Consider the following 27,935-nt stretch of genomic DNA (forward strand, 5'->3'; position numbering starts at 1 on the left):
GTAATATTGGCAGATATATAATGACCTAAATAAAGGTTCTTGGTCTTTGCTACAATGAAACCACCATATAAGCCCTAGGCCATTTATTTTTTGGATTACTATGTAAGAGATATACAAACTTTTACTTGGGCCTATATTATCAGAAATGAATTTATTCAGTGACTAGTATAATGCTAATGGCAGTAATTATGATGTCTGTGTTTATGTGACTAAAATGTTTACCATTCTTTCTTGCACACATTTAGCATCTTTTTGTTTAAATTTAGAACAGCACTGGAAGCTGGTGATGAAGAGGAGCCCTTCTCCCTTTTGATGTGAAACAGATACAATGTCAAAAAAAAAAAAAAAGACACCACACAAACAAACAAAAAAAACAAACCAAAAACCAAGATTACTCCTTATAGAAACTGATCTGTCCACTGCATTTCTTTCCCTGGCATTAATAGTTCACCAATATTATTTGAGGCTATGTTTCAGTGGTTATTGTAGTTATTGTTTTCTCCCTTATCTCCCTGAATTTAGTAAAATCTTTGCTCTACATGGTACTGATATGATAAATCACATTATACTCAAGCTCTCTGGAAATGAAACGGCTTGCCTTTAAGATATCAAATTCTACAGCAAAGCCCTTCCCCCATCTACCACTAACCTTTTGGCTTTCCTCAGTCTTTGACTAGTTGGAAATAATATTTCTCTGGTGCTGACACTGCAGAGGATACAGAAATTCAAACTGCATGAAGGTTGATAAAAATGAATTTTATCAGGAAAGTGAGAAAGTGTTCATATAAATGAACTTTAGATAGCTATAGAGAGATAATCTGGATATTTAGCTGAGAGATGAATACTTAGATTACTATACTAGAGCAGAAGAAAATTCATTTTTTCTTCTTGGATTTTGTATTACATGTAGAATTTCAAAACTCTTGACCTCCAAAGAACTTCCAAATGCATCTTAATACCTCATGATTTTATTTGGCTTATTTTCTACTTCCAAGAACATTTGTACTCTTTAGGAAGATAAAAAACTGAGTTACAAGGCATGTACAAGGTCATATTTTGAGCCACTAGTGGAACTTGGACTGAATTTTTGAACACTTTCTCAAACCAGTGGAACTCAATTTTCACTGCATTGTACATGCCAAAAATTTTTCGATACTGTATAGGAAAAATTATTTTTCTTATCTTGTTTTTAGTTGGTGTGTTTCCCCCCACCCCTACACAGTCTAACCTTTGGCATCCCATTTCTTGCCCTTAGGTTGTATGTGTGCACTACACAGCTTATCACATTTAAGGTACATGCACATGGTGAGTTCAAATCACTGAAGCTTACTGAGCATGTCAGTGTGAAATGCTGCAAAAGAGGAAAGACAGCAAGAGATTATTCCTGATGCTGGTGAGCCCAGATGTGTCCTCTAGATGTCCTACAGATGTTACCTAATAACTTTAAGAGGCTATTTGTAGTGATAACTGTGATAAATTAAATGTGATCAATTAATATTTTGATCAATTCTATTTAAATGAAATGAAAACTCATTTTATAGCCAATCATCCTGGTACAGATCGGATGGTATTAAGGCATTAATTCTCTTTTTTTGAGCAGTTAGCAACACACCTTCCATTTCCTTGCTATCATACTTTTCCAGCATTTGGCTACTCTTAACAAAAAGCATAAAAGGCTTCTCTATTCTTTCCCCAAATTAAACCTTCCTTCTTCATACGTCAAAGAAAAGAGAGTTCAAATTCTTTTCCAGCTCTTTTTTATTAATGCTTGAGCAAAGATATATGTTTTCACAAGCACCAGTTAAACCAGAAAGAGAAGAATTTCCCAGTGATTCAGTGGATCCATCAATCAATGCTGTAAACTTTTTCAAATTTATGGTATGTTAAATTACAATTATAATTATTATTAAAGAAGGCTCTCTGAGACCAAATTTTTGCTTTATTCATTATCTATCCTTGTCTCTCCCACAACCATTCACCCACTATTTAGAAGACCTACTTCTATGCTCCTCTGCTCTATTTGTAACTAATAATAATTAATTATAAAATATTTTGCTACTAATGAGCTAAATCAAACTCATCACTTCCTCTTTCCTGAATCTAGCTTGCTTGTATTTAAATTACTCTCTTGCTGCCTTTCAAATCACTTGAGGCTGGAAAACTTTTCAATGTTCTATATGCATTTATAATATATATGTGTACAAATGACTAATACATGTAATACATATGTATGATACATATGTAATACAGATGTAATATATATAGGTATGCTTCTATCCCTCCCCTCCCCCTCCCTACTCTTTGTTCTGGTATTATACTAATTTTATGAAATTCTTTATCTTCCTTGTTTGTTGAAGTACCTTAATTTGGTGGGGGGGGGGGGCTTTGTTATGCTGACACTGTGCAAAGCTATAGTTAAAAATATGTAAACATCCTGCATGATTGAAATACACAAGGTTCAACTCCTTGTTTTTCCTCCTCTTACAAAGATAACTATTGATAAGGCCCTGTAAATCCTTAATTTAATTCCTTTCCTCGTTGGAACTTCCATACCCTTACTTCCATCCCTATTGGGATTTCCTTTGTTTTTTTTTTTTTTTTTTTTCCTGTTGGGACTTCCAAATTATTTTGCTCACCTCTGATTTCTCCCCTACTCTAGTCCATCATCCAAGTCCTTAAAAGTGATTTCTAAATATAGATTTGATCATGTTACTACCCTACTCAAACCCAGCCTTACCGTGTTATTCAAAGTCCATGATGATTTGATGGCAGCCTACCTTATCAGCCTCATCCTTGCCACTTTCATCTGTTAGGTTTGCATTGTGCAAACTTCTCCATTTGTAGGGCACTTTTCTTCAAAAAGAAAATCTGTTTGGGAGCCTATTGAACTAATGAGGAACCAATAGGAACAAAACCCAATAAGTTTTTATTCTAAAACTAATAAATTGATGCCTCTGGTTTCTCTTCAAATCGCATAAATCTTTCGCCTTTTACTAAAACTAATAAATTGACACTTTCCTCCTCTTATCAGTGCCTATTTAAAAAATAAAATAAATATGAGAAGTATGCTGAATTTTAGGATATCTCCAGTACTATAAACTTGACTTGGACAGGATTTTCTAGATCAACTATTTAAAATACTATAGATATACATAAAGATAATTATTTCCATCTTGAAAATTGTGTTCAACAATGTGTTGGTTTTTAATTCTATTTTAAAATTATAAGAAAATTGCCCATGTTAGATGCTATTATTCAAGGAACCATACATGTGTGCATGCACGTGCACAAACACACACACACACACATACACACACACACATTTATCAATGCTTTGTTTCCCCAATTACTTCCAAAGTTATTCAACTGTGACTACATTAGATTAGACAATTAACTTGCAAATACCTCATTTGGCACAAATGCTTTAAGAATATTATTATTCAGAGCTATTTTTGTTTCTCTATTTCTCTAGAGTTTGGAATTACCCATAGCTTTAACATTACTAGGTTTTTGGATACATTTTGAATTTAAAAGCCACCTGTAATATTGCGTTAGTCCCCTTTGTTTCCCAGTGTCACGTAGAAAAAGGTGCTCAAATGACACTTCTGGAAGGCAAGTGAATTCACTGTAATGCAGACATATACCAACAAATCAGCTTTCCATTAAATGACTGTTTACTGTATTTAAGGCAATAAGAATGGTAGAAAGAACAATGTTGCCAACCAGGTACCAAATCCATGTTGTCTAGAGAAAAGTAGACTCATACATATGCAAAGAACAGATAGCACATGCCATGTAAATGACAAAATTACTTACACATGAACACTACGATAATAATGGTAATAAAAATGATGATTAATATTTATTGAGCATTTACTATATGCTAGGATCTGTGCTAAACTCTTCCAGACATTTTATCATTGAATCTTCACAAAAATTCCATAAGGCATGAACTAGTACTATACATTTTACAGAATGAGAAGGATTTAAAGAGTTTTATATACACTTAGTTTTACCCAAATGGTAAGGGGTAGAAGTAGAACAGGTTTTTCTGAGTTTATAACTTTCTAATACTCTAAAATGGACAGTTTACCCTGTTAGGGGCATCACTAAGATGGTAGAATTAAATGATGAATAAAATCCAATATATTCCCTAAAAAATAGAATTTAAAAATATTTTCTATGTTACAGCACAATGAAGACAAAATTCTGTAATTGAGCTCCTAGGAAGACATAGATTTCCCCAGGAATTAGAGTTCACCTCTGGATAGACTTAGCAGCAGCCAAGCATATTTCTACAATGTTTGGAAGCTTTGGTATATTGAGCTATCTACAGCATAAACATTGGTAAATTTCGTGTGGCATATGCTGGGTATTTCAAGTTTTAAAATTCCAGCCTAGATGATTTAACAGGATTAAACAAACCACTGTTCTCTAATATTGCACAAGTTACCATGGTCTATTTCAAGTCACAGATTCAAAACAGCATCAGCATACATGATCATATTACTAATTGAGTCCATAGCAAATATGGAAACAGGTGCACACATAAAGATCTACTCTGATAATTGAAACTTATTTCGGATAAGCAGTAAACAATATATCTTAAAAGTTGTCATTACTAAGACATTCAAATGAAAGGAGATTCATGAATGATTATGCAAATTTCAAAGCCACATTCAAAATGCAGCTTAACAGCAATGTGCAAAACATAAAAAGATTCTGTTTCTTGTTTTGTTAGCTGACTTAATCTACTTGTATTTCAGAAATCTGATATTTAAAGAGGAAGAAATTGTCAATTTAGTTGTCATTGGCACAGATATAGCTATGGGAAATTCCTATAAATATTTTTAGTCAATTAGGATTGGCCAGGAAGTTTGAAAATTCATTATACAAACAGAACAATTCATAGGGGGAAAAAAAAAACAAAGAAAATGGATTTTCAAACAATGAAACAGTATATAAATTAAAGTGATAAAACAAAGGAAGATGAGATTCATTCATTCATTAACCATTCACTCAATAGGTTTTTTATTAAGAATTTACTGTGCAATTTGCGGCACCTGGGTGGCTCAGTTGGTTAAGCACCGGACTTTTACCCAGGTCATGATCTCATGGTTCATGAGTTTCAGCCTCGCTTCTCAGCACAGAGCCTGCTTCAGATCCTCTGTCCACTACCCCCTCTGGCCCTCCCCTGCTCTCTCTCCCCCCTCCTTTTTCTCTCTCTCAAAAATAGACATCTTATAAAAGAAAATGTTACTGTGCAAGATATATCAATAGACAATGACCTCTGCCCTCATGGCACTTTCTAATGAGAAGTACAGAAATGATAAGACTAATAGTCCAATTCATTTTTAACTATAGCTATGATACATGCTCAAAGGGGACATTAGCATGAACTCCAAGCGTAATAAAAGAGCTTGAATTAGTGAAGGACAGAAGAAAAGGGAGATGTGGCAGGCACACCAAGATAAATTCATTAATGAAGCAGCATTTGGGGCTGAGATCTGAACTAACTAGGTCAACCAACTAGCAAAGGAAATAAAAAAAAAATCAGATAATTTTGTGTTGTGATTGTTCAGCATTTATGTGAATTTCTCTATCAAAACTTTTCATAGTATAGTAAGGTAGTTCTTGCAGAACTGAGTGTGATTTATGTTAGAGTAATGTTCAAGAAATATGCTTTATTTGGAAGCGAAAGTACGTGATGGTTAAGTTTACTCTAGAATCACACAGCCACAATTTGACTCCTTGCTCCACACTTCCTTCTACTCTTTGTGAAATTGGGCAAGTTTCTTCAGCTTTCCAAGTAATAAATAGCTAAAAAATTGGGATAACATTGCCTTTATTATAGTCTTGATATGGGGTTTCCCTGAGATGATAAACATCCACCATATCCCTGGTACAAAGTAATTATTCAATATATCCTGGCTATTATTATAAGCAGAAAAAAGATTGAAAATAAATGTCAAAGAGGACTTATAAGATTACAGGCGTTATTCCATAAGTAACAGGAAGCCATTGAAGTTTTCTGAAAAATTACTTAAGCATACACATTAAATTGTTAGTGACAATCTATAGCTTATATAGTGTTTCCAAACTCATTATTTAATTTAATCCTCATTAATCTTGAAGTGATGATATTTTGATTGACATTTTACAGTTTAACAAACTAGAACTCAAAGCACTTAAATGACTTGCCCGAAAGCTCATAAGGACTTAATAGCTATGATTGACGACTTCAAGCCAAGAATAGTGTAAGTTTTACCATGACACAGCTGGCAGATGATTTTAAAAGACACTGTAAACAGGTTACACAGAAAAACCAAGGGACACCATTATTTTGGTTATTCTGAACTGGACGTGGAAAACTTTTATTTTTTGGAATGTTGTTGGGAAGAACATAGATATCTGATAAATGTTTAAGAATCTGAAAACTTTGATGTTGGCCCCATCTTTGTCACTTCACTTTGCAACAAGTCACAAATCATTTAACCTCTGTTGTTGTAGGGTCCCTCATTTAAGAAAAGAAAAAAAAATCATCCCATTTCTTGGGATTTCCTAATGGCTCAAATGAGACACACTCCTCCCCTCAAATGCCCCAACAAACAAAACAGAAAAATCAAAAGAAAAACATACATGTATTGCCACTTTAATAACAAAGGTCTCTATTCTTACCTTGAACTTAAAGTCTCAGAGGAAAAGTAAAGTCAGAGTCACTGAAATGCAAAGAGATAGTGGCCACTCTGGTTGTTTTCCATTTCCTTACACTGCCCACCAGAAATTTTTGGGTGCTCTGTCTCTTCCAGTTTCAACTGTGAACATGCAGACTTGTCGTAGTTTGCTATATATGTCATATGTACTGAGGGACATTTTTCCAAGTCTACCTCTCTATCCAGATGTTAACGAATTGTTGCCTTTATGGCTTTGCTTTCTTTGTCCCATCGTGCTTCAAGACATATAATTTTTTAATTTTTATTTATTTTTGAGACAGAGAGAGAGACAGAGCATGAGTGGGGGAGAGGCAGAAAGAGGGAGACACAGAATCCGAAGCAGGCTCTGGGCTCTGAGCTGTCAGCACAGAGCCTGACGTGGGGCTCGAACTCACGAACCGTGAGATCATGACCTGAGCTGAAGTCAGATGCTTAACCGACTGAGCCACCCAGGTGCCCCGTGGCATATAATCTTCTTTTATAAAGAAGGAAGAGTAAAAGTCAAAGATCCTGATGTAGTCTTCTCATCTTCTTTTATTGTTCTCAAGGTCTCTGAGGCAGTTTTTTACGGAGGCAAAGGGGTTGGAACTTCCTACTCATTCTCTTCTTTTTCTATTCTGACCTTATAGTCTCTTCCTCTTCTAATTATCCCCAACTGAATTTTATACCTTATTACATCTTATAGAAAATTTGAAGATTTCTGAAAATGTCCTTAGATATAATTCCATGCATACTAGAAATTTCCTTAGTGAAACTCATGTTTTTGGAGAGTTTAATATGGTAACATATTGTAAAACTTTATAAAACTACCACTTAAAAAATTGGACTCTCACCTACAGAACTTTTGTAAAAGCTAGTATCTGAAATAATCTAATTGCTTGAAAGAATAACTTCCATTAAGAATTCCCCCTTTCCTAGAGTAGATACTCGGATATAGTCCTACACATGGTTGTAAGAAACTAATGTAAAGATTTTTCATGTAACAAGAGGTTTGCAGAGTGGTGAGGTGACAGACTGAAATATGTTATAGCTTGGTTTTGTTGGAGGGTCAGAGACAACATTGTGTTTTATATACTTCAGAGACAATTTGGGCCATAAGATAATATCTGTATTATAGAAAAGCAGTCAGCATATAAAAGAATTTTACTAGTCTACAAAGGTAGCTTTGATTTATAACAATTAATGTTCTTTGCCACAACAGCTTAGAAACTTAGACTACTAGAATAAGCATTTGAACTACCCAGTCCAATATCCTTATTTTACACAGGAGAATGCTGAGCCCAGAAGAGAGGTGAAATGGTTAATTAAGGTCATACTGTTAGTTAGAGGCTCCAACTACAACCCCAACATACTGATCCTGGTGAGGTACACTATGTTACACTTCATTTTTTTTTCTGTGTGCTCCATGTTTTGTTCACCTCAAAAGAGAAAGACTCTGCCTGAGATTGACTTGTCAGGTATAGGCAAGAACAAAGCAAGAATCCAGCCTACTTCTCAACACATAAGTCAATTTCAAGAAAATTGATATATGCTGACAAACAATACTATTAAGGAAGAGGTGTTTTCTGGACCAAAGAAATGACCTTCACACAGGTGGAAGTAGAAGCAGTGTTGAATGCCCTGTATGATGGAGAAGCAAATGAATTATATATAAAGATAGTTCAAATTGATTACGGCAGCAAGAGACTAGTCAAGGACATTCATAGGCAACTTTACTAAAACATTTCTCCATCCGTCCTCAAGAACATATTCCAAATCCTTGGCCTGGAAGAAAACAGCATCTGGACTGAGAACTCCTAAACCATCGTACTTTGTCAGAGAACAATTCCACTGCTACTAAAAGCCCCCAAAATTTAAAGACTTAAAAACTAGGTAAATATGCTAAAATAGAGTTCATGTGACATTACTATGAAATACAGGCAGTGCAGATGATGAATGCAGGGTGAGATTACAGTTTGCAAATCTGAATAATGAATGATTCTTCACATTAACCTAAGCAAAGAAGAGAGAAAGCCAATGACCAACTGAGGAAGGCTTCCCAGGAGAATGTAGGAGAGAAATATGCTGGGTGTAATTGCCAAGTTTTACCTCAGAAGCTGAAGGGCACTGGGCAGTGACTGTGAATAAAGAGTGAGATGCTATTTTAGAATTTGCTCCTGGGAGAGAATACTAGCTGTAATGTGGAGGGCTGTATTCACAAATATAAAAAACATGGAATGTGTTAAGTTATACTGATGTGAAACCCTAAGAATAAACTCCAAAGATGACCTGGAATGATTACCCTGAATGCTTATATTTTCTTTCACTGTATACAGACATCCCTAAAGCAAATGAAAAGTAATCACCATAAAGCTTATGAAGTAATGTGGTATGATCAAAAGTCACTCTGCTGCCTCACCGTACTCACATAAATGTTCTCACTGAAGTGAAATTTCTTACAAGTTGTTGTTGTTGTTGTTGTTGTTGTTGTTTTTTTTTGAGAAGAGGGAGGGACAGAGGAAAAGAGAATTTTAAGCAGGTTCCATACCCAGCACAGAACCTGACACGGGGCTTGATCTAACAACTGTGAGATCATGACCTGAGCCGAAATCAAGAGTCAGATGCTTAACCGATTGAAGGGTAAGCCAAGGTTCTCCAAAGCAAAGTTTTTCATCCCCCTCATCAGATGGCCATCCATGCTCTCTGAGGCCAATTTTATGTTTATATTATCACAAGTAAAATGACTCCATAAATAATGGAGGGAGAAGAAACAGGTGAAGAGTAAAGACCACGTGTGATGATAGATGAGCAAATAGATCACCAAGGCAACTGAGAAAAGACACATGTGTAAGTCCTAAAAGAAGCCAAGAATGCAAGGGCTTTACTTTTCCCCAAAGAAGTGCACAGTTTCTATCTATCACCAAACCTTCTGTGGAGTTTTCACTGTTTGGGAAATGGCAGTAACTGTACTCTGGTAAAACCACCTTTCTGACCATGGTGTCTCCATGAGCAAACAAGACAGGAGAACCTGCATTTAAAAACACATTTAAGAAGCTAGCAATCCAGAAACCATCATGTAGATATAAGGAAACAAGTTATATGAGATTAAGATGAATGTATTAGTTGATTTGGTGAAACACAAAGTCTTTTCCATAAAAGATAAACAGGCTATGGGATTATTTAAGGCACCCATGGCCATGGGTGGGAGGCTAACATTATTTAGGTTAGGCTACTCACTCTATGAAAATTTATTCAAAAGTCTGACTGTAACCTTAGGAAATGGTTTTGCATGACTGGAATATGCTTATGAGACTCACCAATGACTATTTTATTTGGCCAAGAAATGTGGACACAAAGATGAATAATGACTGCCCTCTCTATAAGGTGCTCAGAATATTTATGCCCTTGTTTCTTCATAATCATTCATTAATAATCCCCTTACCCTTTGTCACATAATGAAATGAATCTCCTACTTCCTTCAATTAAACATATGCAAGTATTCAGAATATTTCTGAGAATTTTGACAGATGTTTATTATTATTTTTTTGTAGAAGCACAAGATTAATGTTGGAGCAGCTAACCAGAGGCTTCAGGCAGACTCGGTTTTATAGAGAATATACAAGTAAATTTTTCAGTGTTACATTTGCAAATGATCACGTATCCCTTGTAGGAGGGGGAATCCAGATGACAAAGTTTGTCTTAAGGCCAACAAGCCAGGTTAAACTGAGAGAAAGATACAGAGTCCATTCTCTTAAGACATGGGTTTAGAGAAGAGGCTGAAAAAAAGTAGAGAAACCAAAGAAAACTACTTTACTATGAGCTCTACAGAATAACGGTTTCAGTTTCATGAAGAACGGTCTATGAATTGCATCTTTTCCCTCTTTCCAGAATTCAAACCCAAATGAAGATGATGCAAGGGGGAGACAGAGACTTAAAAACAAACAATTAATAAAAAAAAAAAAAAAACTTTATTATGGACTAGACCTGGAATGGAAGACCAGATATCTAGGTGTAGCCAAAGGGCCTTACTGAGGCTTTTTTCATTAATTAGGCAGACTGACCCAACCAACTTCTGGATCCATGGGACCACAGCATGATACCTTTTCAGGGTTAGTCCACTTGCTGCATCTCAGAGACCAGAAAGCAGTCTCAGAGATAATTTTTCAGGGACTGTGCCACACAATCCCACTTCCTTCTGCCAAACTCACTTATCAGATAATTTACTTCTCTTCTCCAAAGGAGAGAAAATGCATTGAGAGCAGGGAGGGTGGAGCTGGGTGTGCTATGCTTTCCTTCCCAAGAAAAAGTGGTAAGTTTGGAACACATGGTTTTCCCAACAATACAGAGAATATAAGGAATCAGCAGCTGAGTAGCTAGAAATGAGGGAGATGATGGAGATAATGCTCTTAGCAGACTTTATCCTCCCTGCATTTGGTATAAATAACCATGGTACATATTTTTTTTTATCCCCAGACATGGCCTGGAAGTATTCACCTAAGGCCCACAGCATCCTGGAGTACATGCTTGATATTAATAAAATGTAAAGGTGGGACACCTGGGTGGCTCAGTAGTTGAGCTTCTGATTCTTGGTTTCAGCTCAGGTCGTGGTCTTGAGGTTCGTGAGTTAAAGCCCTGCATTGGGCTCTGTGCTGGCAGTGTGGAACCTACTTGGGATTCTCTCTCTCTCCTCTCCTTCTGCCCCTCCCCCACTCATATGCACTCTCTCTTTCTCTTTCTCTCAAAAATAAATAAAAACTTTAAAAATAAATAAAATGTAAAGCTATGTTTCAAATATTTTTATTCCTGTATGTAGATAATTGTATGCAATTGGACAAACATTATAATCAATTTTATGGTATATAGATTACTAGGTTAATTAGAATATCAATTATCCTGAATGTATCCCCACCCCATGTCCACCATTTGAATCAATGAGAGGTATTTGACTAAATGAATATTTCTTTGTAAAGATCCACTGTGTTCAAGGCATGTCTTGATAACAGACATAAAGAAATGAATTAGACACATTCCTTGCCCTGAAAAGTTCTTATCACAAAAAAAGTTACAGTCATGTAGCTAATTAGGTGCAGCACAACAATAATGCATTGTTAGAGGCAGTGCAGAAGGAACTAAAAAGCATATGCAGATCTGCCTAGTCCTCAGTGAAGGCTGGGATTTGAACAAGCCTTCTGAAAAATAAGAGCTAAATCACCAGGTACTGAAATTACAGAGGGCATTCTAGTTAGCAAAGGAGCAGTTCTGACAATAATAGAACCTTTTGTGGAATTACAGATAATGCCATTATTGAAGAGTAGAATTCAACTGTAGGGTTGATAAGTTAAAGGTCAAGATGTAGGTTGAGGCAAGCTCTTAAAAGTTATTTTGTGCTGTATTTGTGTTGTTATTGTGTTTTTATTGCTTTGTTTTTATTCTCTTCTTTTGAAACAGATATAGCCATTTTTGCTAAAAAATAAATGGGGATTAGATGTCATCTTAGAACCACTGACATTTGCTAAGCTTCAAAGGGTAAACAAATGGGAAAAGTCTTAGTACTTCTGGGAGAAAAGGGTGGTTTTACTCTGAAAGGGGTTTATCACTGGGGTTGGTGATTGTTCTTCTGTGATGTGGTAGACAATGTACTCAGTTTTTACAGCATCTGTTAGGTTGATAGAGTTAATGTACATGACAAATAAATACATTTGTAGATCTATAGTACTTTCTTGAGGGTCTATAATTGACCCCATTGTTGGAAAGTAATTGTTCCCCCCATTACTGTTACAAAGGAGCTTGACTCCTTCACTGGTGATACCTCAGGAGAGAAAGAACTTGGCTCCACTACTGAATTTTGGACCAAAATTATAAGGGCAGCCTTACCTACTGGGGGAGTGTCTCGCTCTTAAATATTCCAAAACTTTTACAAAAGAAACTAGTTTCCCTTCCTGTTCTACCAGAAAGACTCACCATTCCTCAACTATTTTGGTGCAGGAGCACTTGTTTACAATAACTGATTATCTCTGCCACGTCATCTCCCTGAGGCCAAGAAGATCAAATGAGTTTAAATCAAATGTCTCCAGCTAGGTTGGCTGGCAACTATCCATGAAGCAAATTACTGGAGAGTAAGTATCCTTCTCCATAATATTTGTTATTATAGATGATCACACTGTTTTAGTATAGGTAACTGCTATGCAAAATGGGATTCAGTCCATTTCTTTGCTTGGACACAAATTGTCAAGCTAGTGAAGGGTAGCAGAATATGCCATCCCCAAATATGCTCCTTCAGCATACTGATTATTTTCAGTTGTAGTCACTTTAAAAACAGCTAATACAGGAAGAGGCTTTCTCTGAACTCCTCCTATCTGCCTAAAGATAGATCTTCCAAAACAAACTCAACTGTCCTAAACTTCTTCCCAGAGGGATTTTGTTAACCAGGGAGGACTGACTCTTACCACAGGAGGGGAGTCTACACTGAGGCAAACTTTGTCATGAACTGTCATACCTCCCATCTATTCTTCTAAGAGCCTATTTATTTTTTCCTAAGAATCATTTACTCTCCCCAAAGAGTCCTAAAAACCCCCTACCCTTCCCCTGTTGAAACTGTATTTAAGCCTGAATTCTAAGCCACCTCAGGAAATTACTCAGTTTCCCCAGGAGGTATACATGTTAATAACCTGTTTTTTTCTTGCTCATCTGTCTTTTATTATAGAAGTTTCATCTAAGAACTCAGAAGAAACAATTATTTTTCCTCCTCTACATTAGTTTGTATTAAGCCTCTGTCGTTCATTCACCACATAATGTGTAATGACATTGGACTGATCCCATGGTGCTTTCCTCCATCACTTGATGTGTGTATAAGAACCCCTAGGCTTCAAGCAGGAGGGAAAAGAATATCCTTAGAAGAAGGTAAAGTGGACTTTGGATGTCTTGCTATTACCTGTTTGGGGAGAGAAGTCAAGGATTTTGCATTTTGGGGACAGACTAGAACAAGTTTTGAACTCTTTCGATCTGTAGAACTTCACCCTGGTTTTATGAAAGTGCTAGAGAAAGAAAAAGTCTGTGGTTATAATCAAGGGAGACAGACATGATCAAATATGTAGCAGTCCACACTGGTAATGGTATGGGATGCTGGAGCTACCTGACTAGCAAGGAAGTTACAGCAAATATTCAAGCCCAGACTAAGAAATGCAAAGATAGCACTGGTGAAGAGAAAGGACAAAACCAAGGTTTCCTCACAGAGGAGAATACATACATCCACACACTACTAATCTATCTTTCATTTTTAGGGCATTATTTCTCAGGAAACATTCATTCTAATACAAGTACCACAGGTTGGCTCATGTTCAATGTATTATTTATGTGAAGGAAATGGATTAGGCCATGTCTAACCGTTAATGACGATTTGAGGCCTTGGTCTCTGGGGGATATCAGCTACTTTCCTGCTCTTGGCTTTATTACTTGTATGTAAAAATGAATCCTCCACCTGTGTGAAGTTGTCCTCCTCCTACTGTCCTCTTCCTGTGTGAACAGTGTGTTTTCACCTTAAAAGAAGTATCAGGTGCTGGTTTTGTGTAGAGTAAATTGCTGCAAAGCTAAAGAAGCTGCCCAGAAGCAATAATTGAAGGGGCTGACAAGAATGGTGTTAAGTGTGCAAATGGTGTTCTTATGAAATACTCAGGAGTAACTGGCAGTTAGAAAAAGTTAGGGTTGAAGGCAAAACCTAAAGTGTAGTCTTGAGTTTCACACTCTGATTACACATATATTTCCCTGAGCCTTTAGTAGCCAATATATTTTGTGGCAAAATATTTTTCTGAGGTATATACTTGTAAAACAAAGACATGGAATTATTTATTTAAAAGTATAACCCTTGGGACACCTGGGTGGCTCAGTCGGTTAAGCGTCTGACTTTGGCTCAGGTCATGATCTCATAATTCGTGAATTCAGGTCCCACATCAGGCTCTGTGCTGACAGCCCAGAGCCTGGGGCCTGCTTCAGATTCTGTGTTACCTCCCTCACTGCCCCTCCCCTGCTCACACTCTGTGTGTGTGTCTCTCTCTCAAAAATAAATAAAACATTAAACATTTTTTAAACAAAATAAAAAAAATAAAAGTATAATCCTTTATTTTAAAGATGAGGTATTTTGCACCATTCACTGGAGTGAGCATAGAGTGAACAAATGGCTAAGGAAGTACAGTTTGAAGTTACCCTGTAACCACATCATAGCATTTTCACTGTTTCTGAAGCTATACATTTTAGGAAAGAACACCACTGTAATCCACTACTGTCATAGATACAAAGCAAACAGAAAAGAACAAAACAAACAGAAAATACGACCAACAAAAACTCTAAAATGTATCTCATTTTCAAAGGGATGAATAAAGGCCTAATAACCCCACAAAAACTTCCAAATAAAGTTTCAAGTAGATATTAGGCTGACATTTCCTTAGCAGAGACTTCAATTAGAAATCTTCTGTAGGCGAAGGGTGGGAAGGCATGAGTAGATGAAATTTAACTTACTTCTCCAGCACATGCTGTGAGCCCTACATTCTCACCTCCACAAACTAGCAAATCAAAGGTTTTGAGGATTCAAGCATTTTTCTTCCAGCAGTGGGTGGTCCAAGTGCCTCAACCCAGCTGTCTTTTCATATTAGAAAGAAACTGAGATCATTGTCACTCATACAACATCCCGTTTGTTCTGCTGCTCTTGCTGAATTTTCTGAATTTTATATGGGGTCTCTCTCCCACTAAGAGGATGAACCCGTGCTGCAACTTCTCTGTTTAAACTGTGGGATAATTCCTTCTTTCAGAAAAAGAAAGAGTAGGAACATTCATTTTTACAAAGAAGTCAGGCATTAAGGGACGGTCTGCAATACAGAAATAAACTGCAGATCCTTCAATTGTCACATTTCAGAGATTTGCACGGCAAGCCTTAAAATAGTTTCTCTTGTTTTTTAAAAAAAAGATTTATCAAGAGTGATTACTAAATCATATGATTTCAAGGGACTTTCTCCAGAATGGCCAACCATTCAGCAATAAATTCCAATGACATATTCCATATGAGGGCAAGTGTTCCTTCTTCATGGGAAATATGCCTTCTGTGAAGTGTTGTTTGCAGTTCCTTAACTCTGTACCTGGGGGTTGGGGAAAGGCAGTGGAGGAAATGGAGGAGAGATAAATGGAAATCATCTCACTCAGAATTATGGGAAATTATTTTGAAAAGTATTTTTGAAATCAATAATAATGCAGAATTATTTAATTACTATATTGCACACCTGAAACTAATGTAACACTGTATGTTAACTGGAATTAAAATAAAAAGTTAAAATAAAGTAAAATAAAATAAAATAAAATAAAATAAAATAAAATAAAATAAAAGACACAAGTTGTCCTCCTAGGAATTCTAGGACTGTGCTGGGTGGGGCTAGAAAGAGGAACAAAAATAAATTTAAGAAGGCATTTTTCTACCATGAAACTGTTTCAGGAAAGGGATTTAGATACAATTAGAAAGCAGTATACAATAAGCTAGGGAAAAAAGGAAAAGACAGTCCGTGAAGGCTTCCAACTTTACCTTCCTCCCCCCTCCATCTTGGTATTTTAACTAATGCCTTTATAGGATCTCATTACACTACACATATTAATTAAAAGTCTCCCATTCAGACAAAAGGCTAGATTAAGCAAAAAGAAAAAAGGACTCTAAAAATAAAATAGCATATGATGGAGTATAAAGACCAACTAGAGTTGGGTCTTATGCAGGCCCAGGACAACTAGAAGCCTCTCTGTGTCTGCCTCTCCTTTGTTCTTACAAAGATCTAGACTATCCCATGCATCCTAAGTTTCCATACTCAGTGCCAGTGACACTGAGAAATGAAGGACCTGTTCTTGCTCAATCCCAATTCTCAATTTCTGGGAAATAGAATTAGATTGTCACAGCTTGGGTAATCAGCTATGGCTAGGGGATTCAGAATCACAACTTAAATGTAATCATGGTTGGTGAAGAACCAAACCATGGCTCAGAGTTCAGTTACTGGAGAAAAACAGATAGCTCTTGAACTGAAAAGGTACCCCCCAAAGAGAGTTTATTGTACTCATTTGTATAATGTACTAGAGTTTCAAAAATGCCATGTTTTATCAGGAGCCACATATACTTCATATTTCTCTCTTACATTTCCAGGAGAAATAAGAATGTCACTCTGCAACTCAATAGATACACGGTTTCTATTTTTCAGTTAGTGTGTGCATGTGTAAGACCAAATAATTTGACTTCCTTTTATAAAAGAAAAATGGAAGGGCAATGAGCCCAAAATCATCTTCTCATTCTTGACTCTACCACTGTATCTACAAAATTCTTCTGCCATATGCTCTCTTCAATGTTTAGGCAGATCTCTACCATGGGGAAGCCATATGTTGACTTTGCAAAAGCATATCTTCTATTTAGCAGAAATGAGCCCACCATATTGTGGATGCAGGCATTAGGAACCTCAATACCTTTCATCTGAATGCAAAGAGGGCATTAAACATGTCTCTAAATGGTGCAGCTAGAGGTATGATTGCTTGATTCGAATAAATGAATGTGGATTTGTGACAGGTGATCTTTACCATGTTTAGAATCCCATAAAGATACTTTAGAATCCAAACCCAAAACAGAGGTTCTTCACCACACTTTGATCTCCACTTAAAGGTTCTTGCTGTTTTCCTCATGGTTTACAACTTGAAGATGTTTTGGAACTGACTTTCAAAAGGACAATTTCCCAGCATTCTTGGAAGAAAAAAGTAAAGGACAGCTTAACAAATTACATTTGAAAAACTTAAAGATGTCATTTGGAAATTATGATGGATTTTCAACTAAACCTATTGCCAGAGATAAAGCTTTAATTAAAATAAAATAATTGCTATCCTTGTGTTAATAACCTATATGCTCCATGTATTCTCATACATTTAACTTTATTTTTTTTATGTTTATTTATTTTTGAAAGAGAGACAGAGTGAGAGGCGGAGGGGCAGAGAGAGGAGTCACAGAATCCGAAGCAGGCTCCAGGCTCCGAGCTGTCAGCACAGAACCCGACATGGGGCTTGAACTCATGGAGTATAAGATCATGACCTGAGCTGAAGTCGGACACCTAACCAACTGAGCCACCCAGGCACCCCCATACATTTAACTTTAGTAGTAGATGTTTCTTTTAAAAGAAATAAATTATTCTGTTTTGGTTGGGTGCCTAAAATGAGATCATTCTTTTCTACCCTAAAGGGTGTATATCATGAACTAGTGTGGAACAGTGAACATTCTATGTTTTTGAAGCAAAAGAAGGTAATTCACAGAGATTTTTTTAAAAGGTCTTTTTTAAGGTTTTTAGAGAACTTGTTAAAAAACACCCACAACCATATTTCAAGTCATATTCCCTCTCCTGTCTCTTCTCCCCACAAAATGCTCACAGACTGCCAATTTAAAGAAAAAACATAGTCAAGCCAGATAAAAAGCATCCAAATGAAGAGAAGGTTAATCGTGGAAGGAGATGGAGGTGGTCTGGACAATCTGTTGATTTCTTCGCAATAACCGTATTTAGCCATCTCTTCCCCAGCCCCCCTGAGGATGAAAGGTGGCGTTCATTAGCCCCCAGACTCTAGGTTATAACAGTGTTCATCCCCAGTCATGTATCTTGCACCTTCATCATCAACCTTCTGACCTAAGAGTCTTGGGAGGGGAGCCTGGGAAGGACGCCTTGGGAACTCAAGTTAAGAAAATAAACAGGAATGTGAATAAGAGTGTGAACACTTAGAAATGGTAAGCAGTAAGCTAGGTCTTTTGTCTTTTCATCTAACCCAAATAAAACCAGGTAAGGATATGACCGCCAAAGGCATTTTCAGCCTCATTTTTGGCTCCTGGCATGACAGCCCAGTGAGTAGTAATGACAGACATAAATGAGAATATGAATTTTAAACCTGTTTAACTGTTGCCTTTTAGTCCTCTCATCCCCTTTATGATAGTAGAAATTAGGCTCTCATACTGAGTTATGACCATCTCTTACTAAGGTTTTAATCTTGGTAGCTACTTACAGTTATTGTAATGCACAAACTGCCAGTGTCCTTATCTGTAAAATGGGAATGATAATACTACCTATTTCTTGGAATTATTCTAAGGACAGAATGAGACACTGGATAGATAATAGTCTAGGGTCTGGTCTATAGTAAGAGATAAAAGAAATTAAGTACCTTCATGCTTATAACTTTTGTTAGAAATGTTAATTATATACCCATAATGTACATTTATAAACACAATTATATTGTTATGAATCAGAAGATTTGGGTTTTATTTCTGGCTGTGTCACTAAGAAGCTAAGATCCTTAAGTCAGATACTTAGCACCTCTTATCTCAGCTTATAAAATTAGAAGTTTGGATTAGATGACTATTAAGGTCACTTTTGGCTCTATTATTCTACGTTTGATTTTCCCATAGCAACTGTTTTCTTCAATGAGACTGGCTGGCTAGAGATCTGCTCTCTACAATGTAGTTCTCTTTTTAGAAATGTACAGATCAGAATTAAGCTTTTCTTCCAGGAATCCATATGATGGTCAGCACTGAGTGTCACTTTCTTGGGATTCCTGAGCCCATACCCTGGGGAAAATGCTCATTTCCTTACCAGTGAATATTTTTCTAAATATATATGTACAATGAAAAATAGTCCTGGATAAACAGTGGGATCTGATGGAAATATTTATGTATCAGATTCCAGGGCATGGGGAACAGCAAAATGGTCGCCGAAATGGAGGGCTGAATTGGAGAAGACCTCCGTAGTAATCCAACAATAGCATTCCTTCCATGCTGTCCAGGCACCAAATCCAAGTTGATATGTGGTTGTGGCAATGGAAGGGTATAGGATCCCAAAAGGATACTGACAAGGGACAGCGATGGCAATGTTGGCTAGAAAGTAGACGGCCAGTGGCTTTCATTCAAGAGGTTTACCCACAGGGAGCTGATAAACAGACATGAATGTGTTTCAGGGCCAAGGTAACTCAAAGCAAAAGCCCAATCCTGGAAACTGGGGCAACATGGACAGGAAGGATGACAAGTTACAGTGGCAAATTCCTAGACTCCACTGATCTTCATTGTGACAACTGAATGTGCAATTGCAAAAAGAAGAGAAAACAATTTGGAGTCACTCCTTGTTTCAAGAGGCCAGTAAGAATCCTAACAAAAAGCTCTATACAGCAGATAGTGGTCCAGAGCCATTGAAATATGGGGTGTGGGGAAAATAAATGTACAGAAAGATAGTATGCAGTTTTTCTCTGGGTTGTTTAAAGGATAAACACCATAAAGCATTGAAAACATTGATCTGTATCTGATCTGTGCCACAACTTTTCATTTTGTTCTGAAGCCAGCAGAAAGAAGACCAAGTAACATCTCTAATAGGCTCTTTCTATTATGAATCAAGATTTCAGATGGCACTAGACTTAAAACAGTCATAGTGGTCCCATAACCATTATCTGCAATGTGGAGGTCAGTAGGATGTTTGGTATAAAGTTAAAAATAGCTAACTTCTAGGGAAGGCAAAAGCCCAGGGATGGTTGATGATCCTAAGAGAAAAGCAAAGCATAGTTGGAATCACCTCTAAACAGAAATGTGGCAGGACGAGGGAGAAAAAAGAAAAGCAGAGGGATCAAGTGGGAAATATGCTAATGCTCCATTTCCAAAATAGACTTTTTACTATATTAGTATGCCTCTCTCTACACTTCCACTTATAGCCCCCAAAGAGAAACCTGTTCCTCAGTAGACCTAGCTTCTTACATGGAGCCCATAGTAAGTTCACTGATTTAGAAGAAAGGAATGTAGGAGGAATGGACAAACCAAATGAGAGATAACCAGAGCTATTTACCTATGTCAATCAACATGGTTCTTTATCCTAAACATTAACAGACAACCAATGAAACCTGACGCTTGATAAAAAAAAAAAAAAAATTAAACCAACAAAACAAATAGGACAAAGAGCCAAGATGAACAAGTGGAGCAATTAACCACAGGGATAAAAACATTGAATTCATGGAAAATAATTTTCATTTAAAAAATTCTGATTAGCATCCACAGAGAAATTTTAAGCAAGTTGTATCCAAGTAAATAAGAACAAGCTGCCATCTTATATCTAATCAAGCAATAGGAAAAAAGTTCTTGAAAATGAAAAATATACTTAAGGACAAAACAAACAAGCAAAACAAGTATTCTAGCAATGATGAAGGAAATATTCCAAGATAAACAAGAAAAACACACAGCCAGGGGAAAAAAAAAAAAAAAAAAAAAGGTATGGAGAATGAATCCTGAAACAACCGTATCTATTTAATAGGAGGTCCAGGAATGAAAAGCTATGGAAACAAATGGGAAAAAATTATCAAAGAAAAACAAAACAAAACAGAAAAAGCTTAGGAAAGGCACAGAAAATGTTCACTTTAAAAGGATCTGCTTAGCGCTGAACAAAATGAAATAGTATCCAGTATTTACTGCATTCTTCAAATGTGTTGTTTTAATCTTTGCAACAATTGTACAGTATATTTGATTGTTGAGTCTTCACTTTACCTTAAGGGTTAAACATGCTTACTTTATGACTGAGTAAAAGGAAGTGTGATTCAATCTTTAACTTACACAAATGCCTACAATTAGGGGCACATCCAGCTTTAGAATCAAATCTTGCCTGAGAGACTTTCCCCTTAGTCACAAATTGAACGTGTAGACAAAAAAAAGACTTACGCCTAGATAGTGTTACGATGATAACAACTATCAACAAATTGTGCCCAACCCAAATATCAATAAATTTAAGACAAAAAAGATATTTTTAAGTCTCTAAAAGCTAGGAAAGTTTATATCCTATGTACCTGTTTCTTAAAAACAAAAAGAAAAATTAAGAAGCTACTGTAGCAAAATGAAAGAAAAATCAAACAAAGGTAGAGGGTTTAACAAACAGTAGAAGTAACCAAGAGTTTCAATGGCCCACAGGATCATCGTTGTTCAGAAAAACCAGAAATCATTGGTTTACATTAGAATAAGGAGTGTCCTCAAGAATAAAACTGATTCTTATCACCAGAAAGTGCAAGATGTTAGTATCTTTTACCAAAATAGGGAAAAAGGCAATTAAAAACTTGGCAAAAGTGGCAACATGGTGAAATCATGGTTTTTGCATGAAGCAAACTGTGGTATTTAACAGTTATTTTCAGGAGTTTGGAGCATTGAGTTACAGAATCCATTGGATCTTGATGCTTGGAACATTCTTCATGTGGTACAGATTTAGTGACCTAAGATATTTCCTTTCTTCACAGATCCAGTCATACCATTTGGTTGTATAATTAGTAATCCTTACACAATCATGTCATATAGTCTAATAAGTGGTATTTAAGGTCTAGAATAAAACTAAAACCAAACAGAAGACCTTGATGTATTGACACAAGGAAATATAAATGTTATAAAACTTGATAATATAAGATAATGACACAGCTAATAAAGTCAGGAGATAAGAAAGGAGAGGTATAGAAATGTGGATGTGTTTGTTTTTCTTATCTTACAATGTGGGAATCCAACTGATAGTAAAGGGAGTGGACCCGAAAATACAGGATTAAGAATATTATTGAACATTATAAATGTAAACATGAGAAAAATTAAAAGATAAGTTGGAGAAAGAAGTGTAGAGAGAGGGTGGTAGGGTAAATGTGCTCAATTCATCATATATTAGGGATGAGAATCAATACACAGAATCAAGAAGCACTAATAAAATAATTAAAAGCAATAGTTAAAAGTGCAGAATGAGGAAGAATGGAAGTCAAAAATGGAAAACTTGACTTTTCTTTTGATCTTCTTCTGTGAGTATATGTTTTATCCCTTTTCTGTGACTGCATATATTACACTTCCAAGTAAATATTTTAAAAGGCATGTTACAATGTGGTGCAAGAATCGGTGACTTCACAGAGGACAACATATTACTCAGCTCATTCCTCTTAAAGTAGAAATGTTGACCATCACCCCTTTGATATTTAATTCTCGAGATCTGCTGTTACCATTGAGTTTCACATATTTTAACTAACAATTTAATACTCGTGCCATGGAGAAAATACAGTGATTGTAAATGTAAAGAAAAAAAATCTGGCCTATCAGGAATCAATGATAATATTTTATATCAAGTCCAGGCTGCTCTCTCTACCATTTCCACTGGTTCTCTCTCAATCTGGATTGAATTCGCTCTTCTGGCTTTCAGTCAAAATCACCCTAGAAAATTGAGATGATTCTGACTCATGACCATTATATAGGTTTTAGTCGATCTACATAGAACTTAATTCTGTACCACAGATAATTTTTTTTTAAATCTATGCAAAGAGTTTATTACTGTTCATATGGATTTTTTTATTTTTTGTTTTCAAAATAATCCGTTATCTAAGATTATTTGCCTCAGGTCTATAGATTGAACATAAATATTAAATTTAGTATTTGAAGTATTTTTTAAAGGTAAAGGTTTATTTTCGGTAGTCTTGAAAAGAACATGAAATCTATGCCACACTATATGCAGTGACAACTATGGATGGATGTTTGCTCAATAGAGACTTATTTCTGTTTTTAAAGAAATGGTTCAGTAGTTAGGAGACCCAGAACCCAAAGCAAGCTCCAGGCTCCGAGCTGTTAACTTTTATCACTTATGTTCCATCCATGTTTATATGATGATATTATACCATTAATTGTTCTAACAAACAAAAAATTGAGTAGTCACAAGTCTGAATTCTTTGTACTTCAATAAGATAAATTATTTTCTAGGGACAAAAATCTATACTGCTTATTAAGAAGCAAAAGATCATGTTTTCAATGATTGCTATAGAGTGATACAGAGAAAATTATCTCAATACAGAAAAAAGATCAACAGTGGTGTGTATTGCCAATCTTACCAAAAACGTTCCTGGTTTTTTAGCTTGCTGACTGAATGACTATTTCACTCCATAGACAATGAGGCTAGAGAGCCACTGAGAAGGGATCTGTAAGTTTTGCTGGGTGATGACCATGCCAGAAACAAAGAAACCTGTTAACAGAAAGAGTTTCCAATAGATTTCCATCCTCTGGTAGAAATTTTCTGAGAAACCCACTGGGAAGTTATGGCCCTTTTCTAAAGATTATAAAGCATGGAAATAAATATCTCAAGGTCCAAGTTCTACAACATTTGCATCCCACCAAGTCCTCCCAAATGCCTTACCCTCTGTCTGATGTTTCTGGCATGTGAACTATTCTGACAATTACTTATTTCCTATTTCTTCCTCAACAAGTGGGATAAATGGAAAAGTAATAGGGGTAGAGAAGAAGAAATGGAATCAGTCAACTCGTTGTTCATGGCAGTTCACCATAGAGCTGGCAATGTCACAGAAAATATGCATTTTAAAATGTATATTAAAAACTATTACCAGAAGATTTTCAGGTATGTAGTAAAGAGATAGACTAGGTTCTAGAGACAGGGAATTCTCATAGCCTCTAAATTAACAGGGCTAGAAAGATACTGAGCTTTTTCAAAAAGGCACTGGTACAGGGGGAATTTTAATTTTTAAAATTTAATTTTAATTTTGAGAGAATTTTAATGCATTTGCATGCAGTGAGTTAATGTAACAGAAAATCTAGTGTCATTTGGGTCAATAATTCAGGCACTCTTGTTTAAAAATGACATTATTAGAGCATTAGAGCTTGAGTCTTTTGAAAATGTTGAATGTAATGATAAATACAGTGATGAACCCAGCATTTGCTTATCATTAGTCAAGTAGAAATATGTTAAAAATAATTTTATCCTTAATTTAAGATCAGATATATCTTTATTTCCAATAAGTATAGATGGTGGCCTAAAGGAAAACTCTGGGAACCTCCAAAAATTCTCTCATCACCCTACTCCACAATTCAAAAATAGCTCATCAAGTAGCCTCTGGATTATAGAAAATAAATACAAATGTTCTTGGGAGATGTGGCACATATAGTCTGTGAATATCGCTGTTGGCTGAGGCAGCCGCCTGTTGGAAGAGATCAAACTGGCAACTGTTGGAAAGAGCAGCTGCTCTGGTATGAAGTTAGGAACAGAGAAAAGAAACTCCATTATGGGGAGTGGGAGGGGCAGGTCTCAGGGGGCCCTGAGAGCTTGTAAAAAAAAAATAGAACTAGGGTGAATGGAACTGCAAAGGAAGGCAGGTAAATGGATGTCTGACAAATTTTCCTGCATATGATATTAAGTAAAATAAATACACTTAAGTATACTAAACATATGTAGGAACATATATTCAGAAGCACTGATTCTTAATTCTTACAGTACAAGTCTATGCCTCAAAAACATGCCTTCTTTGTTTAAATGAATGCATACCAGTTTCTGAAATCCCTTATGGCCTTTGTTAATGTCTTCTTTTTTTCTGAAGATGAAAATGATAATATTAATGTATTATATTCTCAGTCCTTTGACCTATTGACAAAACCTGTGCTTTGTTTCTATTCTCAACTGCTACTATAGCTCCAAGCCCCAAATCAAAGCTATCTATCACAGTCCAGAGTAGATCCCAATCAATGCCAATAAATTTTAAAAGGCAGCAGCTATGGTACAAGATTATTAATTTTTAAACAGAAAAATAATACAGTACAAAACTGCAGCCCCTAGGGCCACTGTTAATGGTATTCACATTATGGTGCTCTGTTTAAGAAGAAATCATTATATTCCCTTAAACATGAGTTTGTTTTCATTAGAAATAAATAATACTTTTTTTTCCATCAATCACAAATATTTATTGAATACCAGGTGTGCATAAGATGAAGAACTAAGCATATAGTGGGTACCAGAAGATACAAAAGACAGAACACAAAAGAATGCAATTTTTTTTTTGCAAAGAGAAAACCTGGGGATAAAAAAAGTTAACTGAATAAAAGAAATGATACCATTACTGAATGACATGTACAGACAATGAGCACTATAGTATCTGCAAAAGGGAAAGATTGATAATGGGTCAGGGTGGTCAGAGAAGGATTCAGGATTCACCTGAACTTGGTGTTGGAATATGGTCAGATTTGGATCAGTGAAGATACCAAAGGATGGAGTTAGAAACAAAGATACTGGCAAGAACAAAAACACAAAGGCGGGGAGGTACAAGGAAAGATCAACACACAGTAAGTGATAAGACCACCAGTCTGACTGGAGTGGAAGATTCACAAATAGGAAGAAATAGATATAACCTGACCAATGTAATTTTAGAAGGGATGGTGGTAAGTCTCCAACTTCAGACGATCTATTGGGAGATCCTGCCTGGATTTGTGTTCAGTCTCATGAGGAATCATGGTTATGAATATCTTAACCTTTGTATTTCATCTGGCTTTTACCATCTGTCTATCCTTTTTAGTCTAGTGATATAACAGCTGCGTCCACTATATACATTTTTAAAAAAACAAGTAAATAAATTATTCGTTCTGGATAAACCATCAACCATATGGTCCAAGTACCTTGGTTTTGGGAGTATGTATTTGATTAAATGCTTAAAAATGACGTCTGGACAAAGTGGCAGAACCTTGCAGAAGAGTGGCAGGGGACAGTCGCAATGGGGACGGCTGAGTCCAGCTGTTTTGAGCATTTAAAAAGGAGATTATTGGGGCGCCTGGGTGGCTCAGTCGGTTAAGCGGCCGACTTCGGCTCAGGTCATGATCTCGCAGTCCGTGAGTTCGAGCCCTGCGTCGGGCTCTGTGCTGACAGCTCAGAGCCTGAAGCCTGTTTCCGATTCTGTGTCTCCTTCTCTCTGACCCTCCCCTGTTCATGCTCTGTCTCTCCCTGTCTCAAAAATACATAAAACGTTAAAAAAAATTAAAAAAAAAAAGGAGATTATTAAGTGTACTCTGCCAACAACTTAATTCTTCTAAATTTTCTCTGATTATTCCAAAGTTCTAGGCTATTATGCTTAATGCCCAGAGTCCAGCCTATTTTCCTTCTGTAGGATCCAGGGAATATTCAGAATTTAATCCTAAAAAGATCTCTCCTCATATTAATTATAGTACAACCTTAACTCAATAACCACAAACTCAACACTTAGATTTTTTTTTTAGTATACTTTTGAGAAAAAAAGGTAAATCATATGAAAATGAACATATGCTATTTATTTGTTTTATCACCACAACCTCCTGTATCTTGGACTAAATACATACTAAACTCATTTTCCTCTTCCTGCTTTATGTAGAGCACTGATGACTGAAATAGATATTCAGATTGGTGACTCCAAGAACTTTTACTACTATTTACCATCAATGAACTCTTCAAATCCTCATGGAACAAATGACGTTTCAGAGAATTGGAGTGGCTTCAACAACTGCTTCTTTCAGAACACTGACCTTCCATGGTTTCAACCCTTTCCCCTTCTTTACTTACATCCTGGACCTGGCTTCATTTCCAATTCCACATTTCTACCTGCCTACTCCCATCCCCAAGCTTCCCTTTCATCACAGTGAAGGAAGCAGACCAACTTTTTGCCTTCATACAGTTCTTGTGTTGGTTGAGAAACAGATATTATATACATAAACAAATAGGTTTACAACATCATATAATGATTAATGCTAAGGGAAGTACTAATTTAGATAGGGTTATCTGAGGAGACTTCTTAGATAAAGTATCAAAATATAAATATAATGAGAAAGAAAAGCATGCAAATGTCTAGGAGAGAAATTTTCCAAGGAAACAAGATGCCCAGAGGCCCTGAGGTAGGATATACTTTCAAAGTTTTATCATTTTCCTTAAACTACTCTGTCCTCATACTTTTATGCAACCAATCCTAACTTGTACACATTCTTCATGAAGATTTCTCCAGTTATTGCCATACATGCTGAATGATTCTTTTTCTGAACTTCTGCAGAAATAATGGCCTTCAGAACACATTCTTTAATACAGTGAACACTCTCCACATACACCCATTTTCTCTACTCACACTGTGACTTCCTTAATACAAAACACATTTATTGTACTCTATTAATTTAGAAAAATAAGATTCAGGGAACACTATTACTGATAACACATAACATATGGGATACTTTATAATATTACTATAATAATGTAGAAGAATTTTACCTTTACTTAAAAAGAAATGTGATTCATTACATTTACATTACATTACGCTCCCTGTCTTTATGAAAAACATCAAATTGGTAGGGATTTAATAATGTTAAAATTGCTTTGAAAAGAGAAATTTGGAAGAGTTACGTTTCCATTATATGTATACATGTGTTGGGAAACATCATCAAAA

General features: G+C 36.1%; 1 long non-coding RNA gene across 1 annotated transcript; it reads left to right on the forward strand.

The window, feature by feature from the left end:
* The first annotated feature begins 12,145 nt into the window (after positions 1 to 12,145).
* Positions 12,146 to 27,036, forward strand: LOC109248100 (uncharacterized). Its single transcript, XR_002071934.2, has 4 exons — positions 12,146 to 12,218; positions 12,644 to 12,808; positions 13,396 to 13,592; positions 26,880 to 27,036. It is a non-coding gene; the product is annotated as an uncharacterized LOC109248100 (long non-coding RNA).
* Positions 27,037 to 27,935: the final 899 nt, after the last annotated feature.

This window comes from Panthera pardus, unplaced genomic scaffold, assembly GCF_024362965.1.
Source record: "Panthera pardus isolate Hobbes unplaced genomic scaffold, ASM2436296v1 HiC_scaffold_25, whole genome shotgun sequence".
Lineage (NCBI taxonomy): Eukaryota > Metazoa > Chordata > Mammalia > Carnivora > Felidae > Panthera > Panthera pardus.